The sequence below is a fragment of the Mytilus californianus genome, unplaced genomic scaffold (assembly GCF_021869535.1).
Source record: "Mytilus californianus isolate M0D057914Y unplaced genomic scaffold, xbMytCali1.0.p SCAF_9, whole genome shotgun sequence".
Taxonomy (NCBI): domain Eukaryota; kingdom Metazoa; phylum Mollusca; class Bivalvia; order Mytilida; family Mytilidae; genus Mytilus; species Mytilus californianus.
The window spans coordinates 43,421,765-43,445,274 of record NW_026262745.1 but is presented as its reverse complement, the minus strand read 5'-3'; the positions used below and the strand labels follow the sequence as shown (position 1 = coordinate 43,445,274).

At 32.4% G+C, this 23,510-nt stretch overlaps 1 long non-coding RNA gene across 1 annotated transcript; it reads right to left on the bottom strand.

Moving 5' to 3' along the window:
* Positions 1 to 1,119: 1,119 nt before the first annotated feature.
* Positions 1,120 to 3,869, bottom strand: LOC127716286 (uncharacterized). The gene is made up of 2 exons (XR_007988845.1): positions 3,639 to 3,869; positions 1,120 to 1,908 (listed from the first exon to the last, which is right to left on the bottom strand). It is a non-coding gene; the product is annotated as an uncharacterized LOC127716286 (long non-coding RNA).
* Positions 3,870 to 23,510: the final 19,641 nt, after the last annotated feature.

Here is a 23,510-nt window from a genome sequence, read left to right as displayed (position 1 = left end):
CTCATAATAATTTTGTCCACACTTGTTGCAAGTGAAGGCAGAGGCATATAGTTTTGCTTTGCTATGGTGGTTGAACTCACGTATGCATACATTAAAAGTCCAAAGTAAGGGCCTGGCATGACTGTCTACATTTATTCTTTAAAAAATCCCTTTAGTTTAATATACTAGATGCAAATGGACGGCATCTATATAAAACTGCGAAGATGGCGAAGATGTGGTATGATTGCCAATGACATAACCTTCGACAAGAGACCAAATGACGTAAAAATCAAAACTGTAGGTCACCATACGACCTTCAACGATGAGCAAAGCCCATAACATATATCAATCTATAAAAGGCCCCGACATGAAAAATGTAAAACAATTAAAACGGGAAAACTAACGTCCTGATTTATGTACAAAGCAATCTACGAAAAAACATATATGACATGCAGCAACATACGACAACCATTGAATTACAGGTTCCCGATTTGGCACATACAGCAGGGTTGCACATAGGTAAAATTGATGCTCGACACTTTAAATTTGCGAAATCTAAAATATCGAACTACTAACACTGGACACTTTTAATTTGCAAAACACTCATTTGCAAATCCGCCGCCGCCTCTCCTTAGAGCTACAGTGTCGTGTATATAACCAAAATGTGCGGAATTACATGGGATTCAATAATTTCATTGCTTTTCTGCTGTTATTATTATATATATTTTGTAATTTGATTTATAAAAACATGGGATTTTCAATATCCCATGGGATACGGCAAATCCCATGGGATTGACCATTATCCCATGGGATTTTGGTTAAATCCCATAGGATTTTTTTGGGTCCCATGGGATAATTGTAGTCCCATGGGATATTTGTTGTCCCATGGGACAAAATAAATCCCATGGGACTATAATTATCCCATGGGATTTTTAATATCCCATGGGACAAAATTAAAGTCCTATGGGATTCAAATTATAAATATACAGTAATGTGTATGTTACAATGAATTCTGTTTGGTAGTAAATTGTTTTAAGATGAATCTTTTTAGTTGAATATCTTTTTTCCTTTGAAATGTTAATGCAATTATATTGTTCTATAACTGTTCAAAACTAAACTTTTAAACAACAAAGCAGATAATGTAAGTATCAATATATGTTTATTTATGAATTCTAGAATATTTTTTTGAAACACAATTATTTCCCATTTGAAATCAATGAAAACTCTATTATTAGGCTTAACATACTAGTAGCTTTTTACATAAATCTATTTTTTTTCAGGATATCCCTCCACCCAAAAAATTAATAGTTTCTTATCATCCAGCATTGTGTGATCATACTGTATAGTCCACTTTTTGGCCATTCAACACAGAACATTGTCATTATTGTGGTTTTAATATCTTGAGGTATTTAATAGAACTTCAATAGACCACTTTCGAGTTATGTCCTTCACCGGAAAAGTTCGTCAATTTTGTGCGCCTTTGTGACCAGGTATTTATTTATTTACCAGGTAGAGGGGATTGCCTGTATTCCTGCTCCATTAAAGTTCATCAAGCGTCTTTGTGGACGTCATTATGCAGGTTAAACTAGAAATAATATTGGTTCCGTAGGTACTTAATCACAATTCCCTAATGACAGCAGTGCTGAATATCAATTATAGGAATTTAATTTTCCGAATGATTCGTGCAATTTAGCATTATATTTTTCCAACCACTCGCTCAACATAGGAACTGAAGTGACGACGCCCCTAAACGCACGAATGATGTTCACTAAAACCAAAGTTTTTGACGGAAATGCAACGAACTCGAAAGTTGTCTATTCATTGACTGAGTGATGAAAATATTAACTGATCTGACTTTTGTCTTTGAATTTATTCTGGTCTTGTTTCTGTGTTTTATCCTTTTATTCTAAGTGATGAATTTCAATCCTTCTGAAAAAGAACCAATAAAATCCAAAGTTATGGAAAATAAAAAATTGTTTGCATACATGTAGCAATAACATATGATTTTTAATAAAAATAGCTATGCGGTATGGATTTTACTGATTGTTGAAGGTTGTCCAGTGTCATCAGTTGCTAACCTCCTACATCCTTTGGTCTCTGATGGAGAATTGTCAAATTAGCAATATACCACATCTTCCTATTCTAATATTATATAACAATCAATTTATGTATTCTTCTTTATAACATTTGGGTATTTTCCCCAGTTATATATATATATAGATCAATGTTAAAACTTTAGGCAATTACAATAACATTCCATTTTTCACAAGAATTTGCAATATATTATACAAAACGCCAACAATGGAAACAGCACTTCTTTAAGCTTCTGAAGTTCTAAAAGAGTTCAACTTGTGTTTTATTTCAATGAGAAAATACCTTGAACTCTTTGGACATGTATGAATTATAACATTGATATAAAAAATTATATTGTTTTTTTTTTTATTTTTGTGTTGTTCGGTTGCTGTCTCATTTTTATATATGGTTATGCATATATCCTAAATCTTCTTTTTTTTAATACTTAATTATTAATTAATAGTAAAAATGGGATATTTTTTATTTTAATAATCTCAAAACATTATTCTATCAAATAACTTATTTCCAAGTTCACAAAACACCAATGTGTCAGATATTAATTTTAAGACATGTATAAACATGATCAACAAGCAGTTGACAGGATGTCATGCAAAAATCCCACTAATATTAAACTTTCACAAAAAATCCATACTCAGCGAGTACTATTAAAGTTCTTAGTACAGAACAAATTCCTAGTACAGGACACCATGCCTGGCAAACACTAGCATGTGTCAATGTCTAGTCAATCATGTAATCAGGCTCAAAATCTTAGTTTGGCACTGAATATAAAAGTTCACCACATAATGAACATGTGTATGAAATGTCAACTTCATGATAAGCTATATGTACCTTAACCTATAACTTTAACCTAAGAATGTACTATAATTTCACATTATGACATCTCTATGTTCAGTGATCCATAAAATCAGGGTAAAAACAGTTAATGTGGTGTATAATGTATAAACAAGAGTGCACAAGCTGAAATGTCGCGCCTTCTTTACTAATCATTGATATCATGTTGATAGTCCTAAATATAAAGCTTTACTACAACTATCACATAAACTCAACATGATCCAAGAAAATGAATTCAAGGTCATATAAACCCGACAAGAAATACATGCACACCTTACAATCATTCAATATACTACATACAGTTGACCTATTGCTTATAGTTTCTAAGAAGCAGACTTAACCAAGAAAACTAAACATTGACCAATGAACCATGAAAATGAGGTCAAGGACAATGGACATGTGACAGACAGAGTTTGTATCATGACGCATCTATATACAATGTATGAAGCATCCAGGTCTTCCACCTTCTAAAATATAAAGCTTAAAGGAACTTAGCTAACGCCACTGCCGTAGCCGGATCACTATCCCTATGTCGAGCTTTCTGCAACAAAAGTCGCTGGCTCGACAAAAATACATGAACATTTTAAATTACTAAATTTTGAGTATATACATGTAAAGCCACAAGTTACTAACTGAAGTTCACAGTGAACTGTAACCAAAAACTTTAAGCGAATACAATTTAGAGAAAGACAGATGGATGCACAAACACTATCAAAACAGAGCATAAAACTTACCAAACAAGATGTTTTACATTTATCCTTCAGAAGCAGGAAAATTGAAGTGTTTCTTTTCTTTCTCATCCCTCCATGATATAAACTTCAAATTCATTCATGCAAAATATGAAAAACTGCAAAAGTAGGACCTTGTACCTCAGCTTATCCACATTTTGACTTTTGAACTGCATTGTTCTTTTCATCTTGCTGGCAACCTAAACATAAAAAAAATGATAAACACGTAATTCTGGATTAACTTTAATTGAAAACATCATCACAAATAAATGTGGATAGTGGACACATGAAGACACAGATGATGCCCCCGCTTTCATATCATATAGTTATAAAGGGACATAACTGAAGAACGGTAAAAGTGACGCTACCCAAATTTGAACTTGATCTGAGCTTTGTGGTAATAAGCATTGTGTGTAAGTCTCATAACATTTGGTTGAGGCTAACTTAAGTAGAGAACAGAAACTTAAAATTTAGCAATTTTTCTATTTGTAAACACACATAACTCTAGAACGGTTGTGTATAAGTTTTATAACATTTGGTTGTACAAACTAAAGTTAGAGAACAGAAACAAAAAATTCAGCAATTTTTCCATTTATAAAGGGGCATAACTCTAGAACGGTTAAAGTGACACCACCAAAATTCAAAATTGATCTGTGTTTTGTGGAAATAAGCATTGTGTATAAGTTTCATAACATTTGGTTGAGGCAAACTTAAGTTAGAGAACGGAAACTAAAGATTTTACAATTTTTCCATTTATAAAGGGGCATAACTCTAGAACAGTTAAAGTGACGCCACCAAAATTTTAAACTTGATCTGTGTTTTGTGGTAATAAGCATTGTGTAAAAGTTTCATAACATTTGGTTGAGGCAAACTTAAGTTAGAGAACAGAAACTAAAAATTTTGCAATTTTTTCATTTATAAAGGGGCATAACTCTAGAACGGTTAAAGTGACGCCACCAAAATTCAAAATTGATCTGTGTTTTGTGGTAATAAGCATTGTGTATAAGTTTCATAACATTTGGTTGAGGCAAACTTAAGTTAGAGAACAGAAACTAAAAATTTTGCAATTTTATCATTTATAAAGGGACATAACTCTAGAACGGTTAAAATGACGCCACCAAAATTCAAACTTGATCTGTGTTTTGTGGTAATAAGCATTGTGTATAAGTTTCATAACATTTGGTTGAGACAAACTTAAGTTAGAGAACAGAAACTAAAAATTTTGCAATTTTATCATTTATAAAGGGGCATAACTCTAGAACGGTTAAAGTGACGCCACCAAAATTCAAACTTGAATTGTGTTTTGTGGTAATAAGCATTGTGTATAAGTTTCATAACATTTGGTTGAGGCAAACTTAAGTTAGAGAACGGAAACTAAAGATTTTACAATTTTTCCATTTATAAAGGGGCATAACTCTAGAACAGTTAAAGTGACGCCACCAAAATTTTAAACTTGATCTGTGTTTTGTGGTAATAAGCATTGTGTAAAAGTTTCATAACATTTGGTTGAGGCAAACTTAAGTTAGAGAACAGAAACTAAAAATTTTGCAATTTTTTCATTTATAAAGGGGCATAACTCTAGAACGGTTAAAGTGACGCCACCAAAATTCAAAATTGATCTGTGTTTTGTGGTAATAAGCATTGTGTATAAGTTTCATAACATTTGGTTGAGGCAAACTTAAGTTAGAGAACAGAAACTAAAAATTTTGCAATTTTATCATTTATAAAGGGACATAACTCTAGAACGGTTAAAGTGACGCCACCAAAATTCAAACTTGATCTGTGTTTTGTGGTAATAAGCATTGTGTATAAGTTTCATAACATTTGGTTGAGACAAACTTAAGTTAGAGAACAGAAACTAAAAATTTTGCAATTTTATCATTTATAAAGGGGCATAACTCTAGAACGGTTAAAGTGACGCCACCAAAATTCAAACTTGAATTGTGTTTTGTGGTAATAAGCATTGTGTATAAGTTTCATAACATTTGGTTGAGGCAAACTCAAACTAGAGAACGGAAACCAATTTTGGGACGTACAGAGGGACGTACGTACATGTGTACGTACAGACGGACAAGGGTAAAACTTAATGCCCCCACCGCTACGGCGGGGGCATAATAAAAAGGACGTCATAATAACCTACGAAATATTTAAACAAACCAAAATTTAAACTTGATTAAGATCTTGTCATAAATGTATAGTATGGATACCTCTTATTTTTGAAGACCATATCATATGTCTATTGCATACTTACATGACTTATATTCCTTTGTACAAGAGTATGCATATTAATATTAAGGATTGATTCTGAGGACTTTAAAATCAAAGAGGTAGTGCCATTATCCCCTGAATTCATTACACTATACAATGCCATAAGGCTACTCCATGTTGTATGCCAATCTTTAACATGTTTAATTCGAATGATTAATTTAAGTTTCATATTATTAAACTCCATGTGTACACTTTGAGAATCTTACAATACTGTTTATTCTGATTTTCAGAACTTATTGTGAGGTTTTTATTAATGCGACTGAGAGCTGTATTGCATTCTTATATCTGATACATATTTATGAGCTGAAGACCACCTCTGGGTGCGGGATTTTCTCGCTGCGTTGTTGAAGACCCATTGGTGACCTTTGGCTGTTGTCTCTTTGAGATATTCCCCATTTCCATTTTCAATTTTATGTATGCAGATTTTTCTTAAATCACAATAATCAATCTCACATTTTTGTCCATTATTCAAAATTAGCAAAAATAAATGCACACAAAAATTAACATTGTTAAAGCTTTTTTTAAATTCAAAAGTTGCCCAAAACCATTAAATTCCTTGTTTGATTTATTTTATATTATTCAAAGCCTTTTATAGCTAGCTAGATGGCAGAGGCGGATCCAGAAACTTACATAAGTGGGGGCCCACTGACTGCCTAAGAGGGGGCCCACTCCAGTCATGCTTCAGTGATTCCCTATATAATCAACCAAATTTTTCCCACAAATGGGGGGGCCCGGGCCCCCAGGGCCCCCCCCCCCCCTAAATCCGCCTCTGAATGGTATGGCTTTTGCTCATTGTTGCATTCATATCATTACCTATATCTAACTTGTGCATCATTTGGTCTCTGGTGGGATAGGCCTACTGAAGAAGGTTCAACTTGGAATTTGCCGGATTATGAGTATTTATCCAAAAATGTAGAAGAAAGATATTCATAACCAAAACCAAAATTATGTTGAAATTAAAGATGTAAATTGTCTGTTACCTGTTTTTTCATTTTGATTAGTGAGGTACTGGTGACCTGAAAAATTTATAAACATGACCTTTTGACCTATAGGAGTTACCCTACTGGAGTTTGGATCCAGGTCTGTTCGCCCTGATTCACATTCAACCTTAATTACTTGTTAGCCTCAATAAGTTAATATCTGTTTGCCCTGAGTCCATTCGCCCTGATTTTAAATTTGATTTTGTTATCTTGATGTATAATGTTTATTTTTTTAATAGAGTATGGTAAAGTTTGTAGAAATTTTGCTCAATATTTATATTGTATTGCTACTTCCAGATAATTTACATTATTTTCCTTTGATTTGCACTATAGAATACAGGTATAAAGTTTTTAATATAATACAACTGAAGACCATTTAACAGTGGCGGATCCAGAAATTTTCATAAGTGGGGGCCCACTGAATGCCTAAGAGGGGCCCTGCTCCTGTCATGCTTCAGTGATTCCTATATAATCAACCATTTTTTCCAGAAAAGGGGGCCCCGAACTCTGCCCCCCCCCCCCCCCACTAAATCTGCCTCTGCTTTAAAAAACAACTGAAAACCATTATTAACTGCATGTATTTATCTTAATTGGAAACAATGTCTTGAGTTCTTCTCATTTGTATCACCCTGTTATATGTAAATTTTATTTTTGTCACTTTTTAAAAATAGGAATGGTTTAAATTCCTCAATAATTCTAGTCAGTCAATTAAAAATGTATGAATAAATTATTTAACCTATATGCTATTAATATCAATATATTTCATTTTTAATAAAAATAGGGCAAACGGATTCTATAACGAGCAGACATTATACCCTGGAGGTGGTTTTCAAAAAATCTTAGGACTTAAATCGATGTACCATAAGCATGGAAAAACAATTCAGGAGTCAGTTTCACAAAAAAACTTACAAATAATATTGATAGTAATTAAGTCATGTACAATACAGTATACTTACGATTACTTGTAAGTTTTTTTTTTGTAAAACCAACTCAAGTTTACATATAATCAATCTAAGTCGTAAGTATTTTTGTGAAATGGACTCCTGGAGTCCTTAAAGACTATTTATTCATGAGGGGCCTGATGGGTTATTTTCGTTCTTCGTGATCGGCGCATTTTCGCTATCGTGATCCGTTTTTCTACAGATTTATTTTTTTTTTATATTTTCGTGATCCGTGATCATGGAAATTTATTTTCTGTGAATCGTGATTGACAAAACAATCAACTCGTGAATCGTGATGAGACCCCCCCATCAGGCCCCTCATTCATCTTTTGGATAATTTGTTGGGTTTTTTTTATGAATATACAGTGGCGGATCCAGAACTTTTCAAAAGGGAGGGCCCACTCCAGTCATGCTTCAGTGATTCCCTATATAATCAACCAATTTTTTCCCAAGAAAGGGGGGCCTGGGCCCCCAAGCCCTCCCCCCCCCCCCCCCCCCCCCCCTTCCTTGGATCAGCCATTTCAAATGAAATGTGTATTAAATAAAACTTAAAGAAAAGTAATGGATAGTTACTCATTTGGGAAACTTTCAAATTCACAGCATGCCGGTCCCTGTGTTCAAAGTGGTGGGTTTTTATCACCCTCGTTGTATAATAATGTATTGCGGAATAACGATTTAGGCAAATTGATAAAAACATCATGTCTGTGGTTGATAGTGTGTGTGCATTAATTTTCTATACCTTATTTAATATTTTTCCAATTTTGAGTACTGACGGCAAGTGTTGTAACGTATAGTGTACCAATGTCTTGACCAATGTGCTATTTACAAGTGCGATCGAGGAATCCAGGGGAAAGAAACTTATCAATTATGTTTATTCTTAAGACAAAAATGAGCCGCCGTAAAATGAACCGTGTCGAGGAGGTTACTGACACGTAACAGGGTCATCCCTCGAGAACATTAACTAGTACATTGATAATTTACTATGCAGTCAGTATCCCGAAAAACACCGTATGGATGCAAAATGCTTAGTGGTTTTGGCTGACTACTAATACATGCACTTTAATTGTCTCAAAATATCCCGGCAGCGCTAAAGTTGAAGTCAGGATCTTGGGGGGGGGGGGGGGTGGGGGGGGGGGGGGTCTTCTTTTTCTGTGTTCTTTATTTTTTTAGCTATATTTCTACAAACTTACACTTTTTGCTCATTACTCTCTTTCCTCATATTTTAGCATTTTATTATTCTTTAATCTTTATTGTTTGCCCGTTATTCTCTATTCTGTTAACCCCATCCATACCCTCTTATGTGGACTTAAGCTTTCGGTAGTTTATTTCATCCTATTTCTGTCTATGTGAAGTAAATACATTATTCATCACAAAACAAAAACTTACTAAATATTTTTTTATGAAGTCCTCACCAGTTACGGATTCAAAAAATGTCATAAGGAGGCACTAACTGTCATGCATAAAGAGGGGGCCCGCTTCAGTGATTCTCTAAATAATCAACCAATATTTTTTCCAAAAAAGGGGCGGGCCTCCGTGCCCTAACCTTAATCCACCTCTACCCCCTTCCCACCTCTTATCCTTGAATTCAGATGCAAAGATCTCTCTGACTAAAGTAAGTAAGTAAGTCACATTTGCTTGTATCAGGTTTTTGAATTAAACTGGCGGAAAGTTGTTTCAGAGTCATTACCAATCATACCACATCTCCTTATTTTTATATATACGAAAGCTTTATTCATATTTTTTGGTGTATTGATGAATGTGTAAAGATGCAGCAATTGTGTAGATACATTTTAAAATACAGCACAAGAGATGCAGATTATATAAAACTTATAAGTCAAAGACATACTGACAACGCCATGGCAAAAACTTAAAAACGACCAAATGACGTACAATAGTCTATAAAACTTAACTACCGGTAAAGCATACAAATCGCAAACATTTAAAACACATAAGAAGCACACAGACAGTCTAATAGAAATTAAAAGAATAAATAATTTGTAAAGATTTTCAACTAGGCCTACAGTTATATTTTCTTATCATTTAACAGTAAACATAGGTTCTGGTATTATGTGATAAGTCATTTTTTCATGCAGACCCAGTCTCATTGATACCTTGAACTTAAAGTGGTTTTATGCATATCAGCCCAGATTATGTGTGTAATTTTATTAAACAATTCAACAATACACGTTCTTAACAGGTTAAATTCAGTTTACAAATTTACAAATTCAGATCTACTGGCATTCAACACCCAATTACTTACTTGCTGTATATTGTTAACTTTGATTGTATATTGTCAATCCCTCAACATCGTGAATACGCCATGCGAGGTGTTGGCTATGTTTGATACAGGGTGGCGGCTTCGAGGCGTAGAAAAAAATCCAGGTAAATGAAAGTGTAAAATTTTGTTGTTGAAAATTTTAAGTACTAAATTCCTAAATTTGTACTTAACTCCGCTCTACGGGTAACATGGTTGTTTGATATGAAAATAGGATAAAAAGCATTCGGAAAAATTGTGACTAGTAGTTATCACATTATAAGTATTCGAATATATAAAGAGCAACGGATATGAAAAACTTAACAAGCAGTAAGTATTGGTAAATGGACAGAAAGTCGCAGTACAAAAGTTTAAATTAATTATTTTACTATTGTTTAAATATATGAGAGAAAGTTCTTGAAAAATTTACTTTATTTATAGATAAATGTATTTAGTTGAGGAAATGATTAATTCGCCTTCAAATAGATTTTTTTATCAATAACTTATAAAAAGGAGACATTTTTGACAGCATGAAGCCAGTTAATTACCAAACCACTTTGGCAGATTGTTTTCTTAACAATTATTGTTCAATATTAATATTCAAAAAATTAATTTTGTTTACAAGTCCGTTTCCTTTTAAAAATGTTTTAGAAAAATACTGAAACGTTTATAAAATTAAGTTTATATGAAGAAAAAAATATTCCAAAACTGAATCGTGACTTTTTACTTGTTACGTTTTGTTGTACGTTCTAAGTGTCAATCCTAGCAAACACAAATTTGGAAATAAAATCGATTACAATGTAATTTTATAGAAGGAAAAAGGGGGGTTAATGAACAAATTATTACTGTACACTCGCATACTTCTAAAAAGATTTGCATTTGTAAGCTGTCTAGATAATGTTAAATTATTTCAGGAGTTTCAATTAATTTAGGAGAAAAAAAAAGTTATAAACAGTTTAGTTGTCGACGCCTACTACTACAAAAAATAGTGATTCTTTTTGTAGATTTGGTACTTCAGTTTCGACTCAAAATTTCCTATTGAAATTGTTAGATGCCAAATATTTAGAGTACTTTACGTAATTGTGGTGATATTGGTGACGCGATTAATTATATTATATTCGGCAATAGACGAAAGTAGACAAACCCTATTTAAACGGGTTTTTTCTACAAGGACGCCACATTTTACATCGAATAAGATCTATATTTTTTAACGTTTTCAAATGAAATAACTTGAATTGAAAATTTCCCGACTTAAAGATTTCTTATATTTCTAAATGGCTTCAATTATTACATACAAAACGAAAAATTTATTTAACATTTTTTGTAAAAACAATATTCATGTATGTATATAATTTTTCCAAGGAAACGTTGTTTTTTTTTTGTTGCAAAGTTTACTTGTATGTGTTTATAATCAGTCCTAATTATTAAAGAATCAAACGACCTAATCAAAATGATGATTGGTATTGAATATGATCATCGGTCATGCATGACGTATCCCAAATAACGGCGCGTGTCGATACAAATTTAACTTAAATAACTTCTTTAATGTTGGTTTGATTTTATCAAAACCAAAATTATAAGATCAAAAATTAAATTATCTATCGAATGTATACCCTCAACGCTCACTAAAACATATATACATGTCCTGAGTTACTTTTTATGTCCTGTCTGCACTCAGGAGGTCCTGAGCGGTTTTTAGACGTACCGTTAATTTATAGGCATATATTTGAAGCTGTTCTTAATTATGTACGTTAACTATAGGTATACATGTATCAGACAAAAATACTTTCCAATGAACTTAGTTCTAGTTATCTTAGGTCCTAGTCACAGGCACTTGTCTCAAAACAAAAAAAAAAATATTCCTATATACTTTTAATGTTATATTAGGTATGTAGGAAAAAAAATTCTGACACAAGTGCCTGTGGTCCTAGTGTGAAATAAATCAACTGGGAATTGGCCTTTTTAAACACATCTATATATACGTTTTCTGAAGGGTTTGTACATGTAAAGTGAAATTATGTTTACTCAATGCGTAGTTACATAAGTTTATTTGCTACTTTTTTTCTTCTTTATTTTATATAAATGATTTTTTTAAATTTTTTAATTTTTTTCTTCGAAAAATTTGTAGTGTTGCAATAGGGAATGGACACAGATACTTAACTACATTTAACGAAAGAGATTTTGTGTAATGTCATCAATCTGTATTACACAAAGACAGGATGTTCTCTAGAAAACTATGGTATCTCTAATACGTTATACACACCCCAGGGTACACGCACTGTCGTAATGGAAAATTACTGCATGCTTTAATTACCTGTAATCAGTTCAATATTTTTTATTAAAGTCTCATCTCTCAATAATATATAATACAACATTACATTTAGTGTAAAAATATATAGATATAAAAAGAGAGCCATTCTGTACAGAATTATAAAAGACTATAACATCAAAAACATTATAGAAAATTCGTCTATTATAAAACATATTTATAAGAACATTATTTACAGTATAAAACATTTCTACGTCTATCTAAAATAAGATAACAGGCTTTGTCACAGCTACGAATCGTATTAATATCTATATATCTTTATTCTCAATAAACCATATACATAGGTATAGAGAAGACATTTTATGTACAATATTTACATTAAGACGGAATAAACAAGACAATTGATAAGACAATATATGAAATACATTTTAGCCAGGAGCACATATACCTGTGTTGATAATCTTTATAATTTACAAAGTTTAATCAGTTTTGATTTGTGTTTTGAAGACATAATCTGCTTGTATTTAACAATATTTGCATTTTTAAAATAATAATGTGACATACAATGTTTCCTGTTTTCTTCAAAGTATTTACATTCTAATATGTAATGAAATTCATCACCAATATCATTTTTATTACATAGAAGAAACAGTCTATTATTTCTAACTATATTGGTCCATCTACCCTGTTCAATACGAATCGTATTAATATCTGTAAATCAGCCATGCAACAAATCAGTTGACTGACCATGTCATTACAGTTTAAAAAGTTTTTCTTCAGATCAAAATGGAATATTCATTTTAACTTTAAAATTTAAAACTTTAAAAAGTATACTTTGACATAATTATGAAGTAAAAGAAAAAAAAACAATGCCCCCTTTTTAGCCACACCGACACACGCCGATGAATAGAGAATTCCAAGTAAGGTCACAAGGTCACATTTTGAAACTTTTTCAGTCGCCCAGTCTCAAAAAGCAATTTTGACTGGCATTGTTTTTAGTCGAATTATATTTTTGCAGGTCAGGTTGCAAAGTGGCAGGTCGGATTTGACAATGTTGACAACGGCCCTAAAAAAATATCAGAAAAAACGATGAATCAAACGATATGAACCAACGCAGTTTTATATTAAAGACTGACACACACCAGTGTGCTAACTGTGCTGGGTGTGGTGCTGGGACTTGACATGCCAAGAAATCCTCGCTAAAAATTCCGGTCGACCTCCTACGGCATCCATTAGTAGTTAAAGATTTGATTTCATTCAATCATGGAAGTATTATATTGACCAATATAATACTTCCATGATTCAATAAATTAATTTATGACCCGCGTGTACGTCTCACTTAAAACACAGCCATATACCAAATGGTCAAAATTAATCATCCATGTAATTTGCTCTATGGGATGTTTGCAAAATTTCAACGGAGGCAATTTCTTGACATGATATACATGTATCATTAAGTTACAGTACTGTTAGGATTTGCCTGCCTTTTTACAGGGACTTTCTATACTAACTGTTAGTATAGACTGTCTTTGGCTTGAAAGTATGGTTCTCTGTTTAGCAACGGGTGCGTGATTAGCAAATCAAATATCTTGTAGCAGTAAAATACACAAATGTATAATACCTTAATTCAGGAGCACAGTCTGTCTTTACCGTAAATAACTTCGAGATTAATATGTAAGTTTACTTTGCTAATCGATGTTCCTGTAATTCAGATTTATATTTATTTGTGAGACCCCCGTCACTATTTATATTCACGTAAAGAAAGGGGTTCTCCGTTACTGGGAAATGTTATCTGATTCAGGATCAATTTATCGGTTACACTCCCCTATCACCAGTGATTCTTTTTTGTAAGCTGACATTCTGAAAAAGGTAAACTGACTAATAATACTGTTGACTATCAATTTGCATGATTAGTTACAGATGTCGACTCGGACTACTGCAAAAGACAATAATTCAGTTCACTGATTTAGATTGAATAGTGGTTCGGTTAATCCCCTCTCCCCCAAACAAGTAAGAATTAGGTTACATCTTTTGGTAGTCCAAATAAATATGACGTTTTGCAAGGCTATTTCAATTTTTTTTCCTATGACGGCGTCCCAGAAAAAGTTAGAATAGCCTTGAAGACGTCCTAATTATTTGGACTAATCTTTTGGCAAATATGGTCGTACCACAGGGGTTTGTTACAATTTGCCGGGTTTTCTATCCTTACGAACCCTGAAAAACTAACCAGGCCAGGTGATAAAAAATCTGTCTCCCCTTTTTATCCCACCAGAAAATCAAAAAGTTGTCTCCTTACACCTACATGACAAAAACATATACAAATATGGTATCATTTCCAATGTGACGGCTCTTCAACAGAAACTAAAGACGTAGAAGTTAACAGCTATATAGGTCACCGTACAGATTTCAACAATGGGCTAAAAAGTCAAACTGCGTAAAAAGCTACAAAAGGCCAAAATAGATAGACAATATCTGACAAGGGAAGAAATGTTCAGAATGTTGAAAAAAAATCTACTGTCCATTTGCATCACAGCTGGCAGCCGATTCATAGGAGTTGTTGCCTTAAATACAGATTTTAACCAATTTTTTTTTCTTTATATTTCTTGATTTTGCCTTTTTATCTCGAAAACTGTAATATTTAAAGAGAAACTTAAATCTTATTAAAAGTTATTGCTTTTCAATGATAATTTTGATCCAGTTTTTGCAAAAACTTGGAAACTTTAAATCTTGGGTAAACTCCTTATATTATACTGCCTGGTCTCGTGGTAGCGTGTTCACCTCAAGTGCAGAAGGTTGTTTATTTTGAACACAACCGGGTAAAACCAAAGACTTTAAAGTTGGTATTTGCTGCTTCTCCCTTAAGCACACAGTATTATTAAGGAGTAAGAGCAAATACTGGTTTGTTCAGAGTCAGAATAATGTGTCAAGGTAAGGTGACATGTCTCTCTGAGAACTAGTGTAAGAGATAAATTAGTATGGGTAAAAAATTGTCTGGTCAGACAAATATAACTAGTATAATAAGTCCATGGATACAGAATTTACTAGTATATTTAGTCCCATTAGTAATTTATGTCCCCAGACTAATTTTCCTAGTCCATGACATCACTATTCCTAGGTGAAAATGTCCATGTCCTTTATTTTACTATAGGACAATGTATATTAAAAGAAATCATTTACATATTACAAACAATGGAATTTTTAATTATCATTTTTTAATGTTGGTTAACAGTTGTGCATTAACATGATTTTAAAAGTGTTAACTTACTTCTTTAAAGCTTAATATTTAGAAGGTAGAAGACCAGGTGGACCATTCATACTTTGTATATATAGATGCCTTATGTTATGAAGTTTCCGTCTGTCATCTGTTAATTGTCTTTGACCTCATTCATGGTTCAGTGACTACTTGGAAAAAAAGTTAAGATTTTTAGTATGCTTAGTTTCTCTTTTATGATGAGTAATAGGATAATTATATTTGGTATGTGCGTAACTTTCAAAGTCCTCATGTTCGTCAGACAGTTTTCACTAGGTTTATTTGAACAAGGTTAAGTGTTGTGGTCATCTCCATTTCTCAGATACTATAAGCAATAGGTCTACTATATTTACTTTAGTGTATGAAATGATTATAAGGTGTGCATGTCCAACTGGCAAGTGTCATGTGACCTGGACCTCATTTTTATGGTTCAGTGGTTATTGTTAAGTTTTTGTGTTTTGGTCTGTTTTTCTAATACTGTATGCAACATGTCAAGTATATTTGGTGTATGAAAATTTTTAAGGATGTACATGTTAGTCTGGCATGTTTTATTCGACCTTGACCTCATTTTTATGGTTCATTGCTCAATGTTATTTTTTTGTTTTTTTGGTCAGTTTTTCTATTTTCTTATTTTTAAATTAGCAATAGGTCAACTATATTTGGTGTATGGAATAATTGTAAGGTGCATATGTCTGACTGAGAAGTTTCATCTTACCTTGACTTTATTTTCATAGTACATTGGACAATGTTTAGTTTTTGTGGTTTGGTCTATTTTTTGGATACTGTAAGCAATAAGGCCCCTATATTTGGTGAATGGAATGATTGTAAGATGCACATGTCTGTCTGACATGTTTTATATGACCTTGACCTCATTTTCATGGTTCATTGGTCAATGAAAAGTTTGCATTGTTTTGTCAGTTTATCATATATAGATATAGGAAGATGTGGTATGAGTGCCAATGAGACAACTCTCATATGCTTTAAGCAACAGGTAAATTATATTTGGCAGATGTAACGATTGTAAGGTTTGCATGTCTGTCTGGCAGATTCATATAACCATGACCGCATTTTATGGTTCTTTGGTCAATGCTAAGTTTTCTTGGTTTTTAGCTCACCTGGCCCGAAGGGCCAAGTGAGCTTTTCTCATCACTTGGCGTCCGTCGTCCGTCATCGTCGTCGTCCGTCGTCGTTAGCTTTTTACAAAAATCTTCTCCTCTGAAACCACTGGGCCAAATTTAACCAAACTTGGCCACAATCATCATTAGGGTATCTAGTTTAAAAAATGTGTCCGATGACCCTGCCAACAAACCAAGATGGCCGCTGTGGCTAAAAATAGAACATAGGGGTAAAATGTAGATTTTGGCTTATATCTCTGAAACCAAAGCATTTAGAGTAAATCTGACAAGGATAAAACTGATTATCAGGTCAAGATCTATCTGCCCTGAAATTTTCAGACAAATCTGACAACCTGTTGTTGGGTTGCTGCCCCTGAATTGGTAATTTTAAGGAAATTTTGCAGTTTTTGGTTATTATCTTGAATATTATTATAGATAGAGATAAACTGTAAACAGCAATAATGTTCAGCAAAGTCAGATCTACAAATAAGTTGTCATGACCAAAATTGTCAGTCGACCCCTTTAGGAGTTATTGCCAATAATAGTCAATTTTTAACAAATTTTTGTAAATTTTTGTAATCTTTTACAAAAATCTTTTTCTCTGAAACTACTAAGACAAATTTAACCATACCTGGCTATAATCATTATTAGGGTTTCTAGTTTAAAAAATTTGTCCGATGACCCCGCATTCCAACCATCATGGCCGACTTGGTTAAAAATAGAACATAGGGGTAAAATGCAGTTTTTGGTTTATATCTCTGAAACTAAAGCATTTAGAGCAAATCTGACAGGTGGCAAAAATGTTCATCAGATTTAGATTTATCTGCCCTGAAATTTTCAGACAAATCCAACAACCCGTTGTTGGGTTGCTGCCCCTGAGTTAGTAATTTTACAAAAATTTTGCAGTTTTTTGTAATTATCTTAGATATCATTATAATATCTAATATCCAATACTATTAATTATGATTTGAACCTTATTTTACATGATTTCCAAAGCATCAGTAAATACAGGTGAGCGACACAGGCTCTTGAGAGCCTCTAGTTTCATTTTATCAGATATTGTAAGCATATGTCTACTTGTTGTATGGAATGACTGCAAGGTGTCATATAAAAATAAGAAGATGTCTGCCAAGGATAATATTACCATGATTACTGTGAATTTATTTTCATAGAATATTGATAATATTAAACAGCAAAAATGATGAGCAAGACAAGATATACAAATGATCCAAAATTGTCAGTTGCCTACTAATTATGTAATAGTAGTTTTTGTCATTAAATGATGTTTACCCATTTATGTGTAGAGCAAGAACATTAAAGATAAAGGGAAACTATAAACAAAAGAAATTATCAACAAAAATAGATTTACAGACGTCAACAAAGCCTAAAGGGTAAGTCCACTTCTATAAAAGTTATTGCCCTTGAATAATGATTATTATGAAAATAAGATGTGGTATGATAAATGAGAAAACTATCCACCAGAGTTCAATTAAGTGGATGTAAGCAATGCAATTACTTATTAAAGGCCAATGATGACCTGTAAATAATGAGAAAACCCATATCCTATACATGATATAGTTATCTATAAAAGACACCACAAAAAAAATTTGGAACAACACATCAATTCAAACTTCAAATATACCAGACTAATCTATGAAAAAAAAACAAGTTATGAAAAAACAAATATGACGGACGTGAACCAACATCAACTACTGAACTATGTACAGGCTCCTAGCTGATTTTGGACAGGCAAAATTAAGGCAGGGTTGATATAAAAATGAGAAGCGTTATGATTGCCAATGAGACTTTTCTCCAATAGAGGTCAAATGACATTAAATTTAACAAAAATAGTTCACTGTACAGCCTTCGACAATGAGCAAACTCTATACCGCATAGTAATCTATAAAAGGCCATGAAATAACAAATGTAAAACAGTTCAAAAAGGGCAAGGCATCTATCCATGCTTAACATGCTTGGGGGAAACACCACAAAGGCAAAAGCTAAGTGCCTGATTTTTGCACAAAACAATAAACAAAAAACAAATATGATATAAAGCAACAATTGACAACCACTGAATAACAGGCCCCTGACTTGGGACAGACACTTACAAAATGTGGCATGGTTTAACATGTTTGCTGGCGACAAATCCTTTTCTAATTTAAGGACAGTGATGTATTAGTGTCAGTTCAATATAAAAACTATAAAATCAGTTGAAAAGGGTTTTTTTCTGCTCTTGGGTCAGGTTATTTTGAAACATTCCCGTATTCATTCTCAATTTTATTAAATCATTAGAATGCAACAAAGCAGAAAAACAGTTACCAAAAACACAGACCGGATGTGGCTGGAAATTTATTCTTTCCCTTTAACAAAAAAGACTCAACATACAGATCTATTAGTACTCACAGTTACTGACAGCTAAGTCAGTAATTCAAAGCAAATATCAACTAATAAAATAAACATTTTGTGAGCACCCAACCCAACCCTAACCTGGGACAGTGGTCTTAATAACAGCACAACATTTGACATGTTTGAACAAACTGTAAACATTTGTTGCAATTGGCTTACCGGTAACTCAAAAGACTGCAACAAGGCACAAAAACAACTAATATGAAAACCATAGACACAAAGCACTGAAATAAGAGTACTTACAATTTTAAATATTAAAATGAAAGTTTATCAAAATGTACATAAACATGATGAAATAGCCATTTTATTGCTGTATTTCTCTTCATTTATAATTTTTGAGTTTTGTATATTTGTAGGTCAGACATCTTGGTTTTCATGATCATCATTCAACAGGTCAATACTGAACAGAAAACTTAAAGTTGATATTTTTCTACATAGTGTGACTTTTTTATTAATTTGAAATGGAATGTGTTTTTTTCCTACATTAGAAAGAGGAAATTTCAACATAATGACTATAAACAAAAAGGAGTCATATCATCATGATCATAGATGCATAAGAACTTAATCATGTAAATTTATGCAACAACGTAATTATCAATTGAAAGAAGGGAGGAATGAAAAAATATGTTAGTATTTTGTTCTCCAAATGAACTTGCTTTGTCCACTCTTTTAAATCGCACCATCCAATAAAGATGTACGGAGGAAGATCTTTGAAGAACAGATTGCAAAAATGTTTTGTCTAAGAATTGTAGGAATATTCTAGTGGATGAAATAATTTATTTACCGTACTTCACTCTTATATAGTGGACTGAATAATTGTGCATAGCAAGCTGAAACAAGAAAACTAAAACTTAACAGGAAAAGTGTTTATTTTATAAATTTGCAAATATAAACGTAATATTATGAACACCACAAAGGTATAAGATTCAAATCGTTTGCATATTCATGTATTGCAATGGAACTATAACAAAGAAAACTTTACCTCATGAAAAGAGTGAACTATTAACTGTACTTTGTCAATTTATTCAGTCAGAATATGAAATATTTTTTTTCAGTTCTATTTTTCATAATAAAACAAACAAGACAAAAATTTCAAATCAATATTTTTTTTCTTTTATTAAGACATGTCATCATTTTATTTGAATTAAGGGATTTTCTTTTTTGACTTTAAATATTATTATACTTTCCAAAATAATAATAATCTTTATTGTCATATAAACAAATTAAAAACATGTTTATGACAAAATGAAAAAAAACAAAATACACTCATATATATATTATAAACTTTTTACTACCAAACAGAATTCATTGTAACATACACATTACTGTATATTTATAATTTGAATCGCATAGGGTTTTACTTTGTCCCATGGGATATTAAAAATCCCATGGGATAATTATAGTCCCATGGGATTTTTTTTGTCCCATGGGACAACAAATATCCCATGGGACTACAATTATCCCATGGGACCCAAAAAAATCCTATGGGATTTAACCAAAATCCCATGGGATAATGGTCAATCCCATGGGATTTGCCTTATCCCATGGGATATTGAAAATCCCATGTTTTTCTAAATCAGATTACAAAATATATGTAATAATAACAGCAGAAAAGCAATGAAATTATTGAATCCCATGTAATTCCGCACATTTTGGTTATATACACAACACTGTAGCTCTAAGGAGAGGCGGCGGCGGATTTGCAAATGAGTGTTTTGCAAATTAAAAGTGTCCTGTGTTTACTGACAGAATAAAAACGGAACAGAAGAAATTTGCAAGATTCGTTTTATATTACTTAGTTCACACAATTTTATGAAATTTCGTAATTTTCATGCACATTAAAGTAAGTATGGTTAATCATGTCTGACAAAATGTGTTGATTCTTCGAATTTCAACTCGAATAGCCTTCACCGAAAAATATTTTAAGGAGTTTGAAAATGACTTGAAACTTTCAAATCATACACTATATATATACATACTATTAGTTAAAACGCTAACAACATTCACTTGTTGTTTTAACTTAGTTTCTATTCCAATATTAAGCAGATTGTCTTGATAGTTGGGTTAAGAAAATGATTCAATATCACAACCAAAAACAAATGAAACTTGTCGTTGTTAAAATTATTTGTCTTAATATATCAAAATTACCAAACGGATTTTTGTATGAATAACGTTCATTGGCAAATATTTCATGCGTGTTTAGGACAGTCACTATATATGTATCGATCATCATATATAATATAGATTCAACCAAAAAATACATTAATTTTAAGTGGATCGACCGGGATAAAGGACGATAAATTTTGAATACCATTGCAAATTAGTTGGTTAGGGGTAAAATTTGCCTAAAAGACTTGTTGCAAGGGTAATTTTACGTGCACAGAGCGTGAACCATTCTCAATTTTGCACATCGTATTTGACCTTCCCTTTTTAAATAAACGCATCTACGTATTTATACATCCCACACTGTCAAACGGGGATGAATCCTAGCATTGATCATACTGCCGGGCATAAGACGTCCAAGTAAATTTAATCCTACATTTTATGTTTATCCCAGTGAAATGTTTGATATCATAAAATTTTCGAAGATGTGGTATGATTGCCAATGATATAAACTTCTACAAGAGACCAAATGACGTAAAAATCAAAACTGTAGGTCACCATACGGCCTTCAACGAAAGCCCATAACATATATCAAGCTATAAAAGGCCCCGACATGAAAAATGTAAAACAAATCAAACGGGAAAACTAACGTCCTGATTTATGTACAAAGCAATCTACGAAAAAACAAATATGACATGCAACAGCATACGACAACCATTGAATTACAGGTTCCCGATTTGGGTCAGGCACACACAGAATGTGACAGGGTTGCACATAGGTACAATTGATGTTCGACACTAAAATTTGCAAAATCTAAAATATTGAACTATTGAGAGCATAAAAACGGAACAGAAAAAATTTGCAAGATTTGTTTTATATTACTTAGTTTACCCAATTTGATGAAATTTCATAATTTTCATGCACATTAAAGTAAGTATTGTTAATCATATATGACGAAATTTGTTGGTTCTTCGAATTTCAATTCTAATATCATCCACCGAAAAAATTTAAGGAGTTTGAAAATGCCTGGAAACGATTATTTTAAATTCATACATTGTATATATACATAGTACGTTCATTATTTTGTACATAAATCAGGCCGTTAGTTTTCTTGTTTGAATTGTTTTACATTTATCATTTCGGGGCCTTTTATAGCTGACTATACGGTATGGGTTTTAATCATTGTCGAAGGCCGTAAGGTGACCCATAGTTGTTAATTTCTGTGTCATTTGGTCTCTTGTGGAGGGTTGTCTCATTTAAACGCTAACGACAATCCCTTTTTGTTTTACTTTAGTTCCTAATCCAAGATTAAGCAGATTGGTTTGATAGATAGGTTAAAAAATGATTTTAAAATATCACAACCGAATACAAATGAAACATGTTGTTGTTAAAATTACTTGTCCTAATATATTAAAATTACAAAATTGATTTTTGCTTGAATAACGTTCATTGGTAAACATTTCATGCGTGTTTAGGACAGTCACTTTAAATGTATCGATCACCATATATAATAAGGATTAAACCAAAGAATACAACAATGTTAAGTGGATCGACCGGGATAATTGGCGATAAATTTTGAATACCATCGCAAATTAGGGACAGTTGGTTAGGGGTAAAATATACCTCAAAGACTTGTTGCAAGGGTAATTTTACGTGCAGAGAGCGTGCACCATTCTGAATATAGCACATATCGTATTTGACCTCCCCATTTTATATATACGTATCTACGTATTTATACATCCCACACTGTACAAACGGGGATAGATCCTAAGCATTGATCATACTGTCGTGCGTAAGACTAAGTAAATTTAATTCTATATCCCAGTGAAATGTTTGATATAATATTTTCTTGGTCTATAAATAAAGTGTATCATTAGATAAAAAAGAGTCCTTAAAATATTTTAACAAGTACAAATCTGAAGTGATCGGGTAAACACAAAGATGATATAAATCAGAAAATAAAAAAAGTTATATGGCTCTATAAGGTCAGATCGGTGTGATATTATATTGTACTTGGCTCTATTGATTCGGTATCAACTGCAATATATATACATATTTTCATATACTATTTTTTACCATATGTATTATTAGTTTAACCAAATATCTTTTAGTCTTTAAAATTAGTTTCATAAGCAGCAGGAACTGCGAACAGCTATTATAGGCTGGTCTTTCATTTGTTTGCCTTTAAATATGTTTTATTTATACACCTACTGATAAAATTTAAATATGACGTATTACATCTTATGATAAAAATAGAATATTTGTCAAGTACAAAACAAGTACCAGTGACCC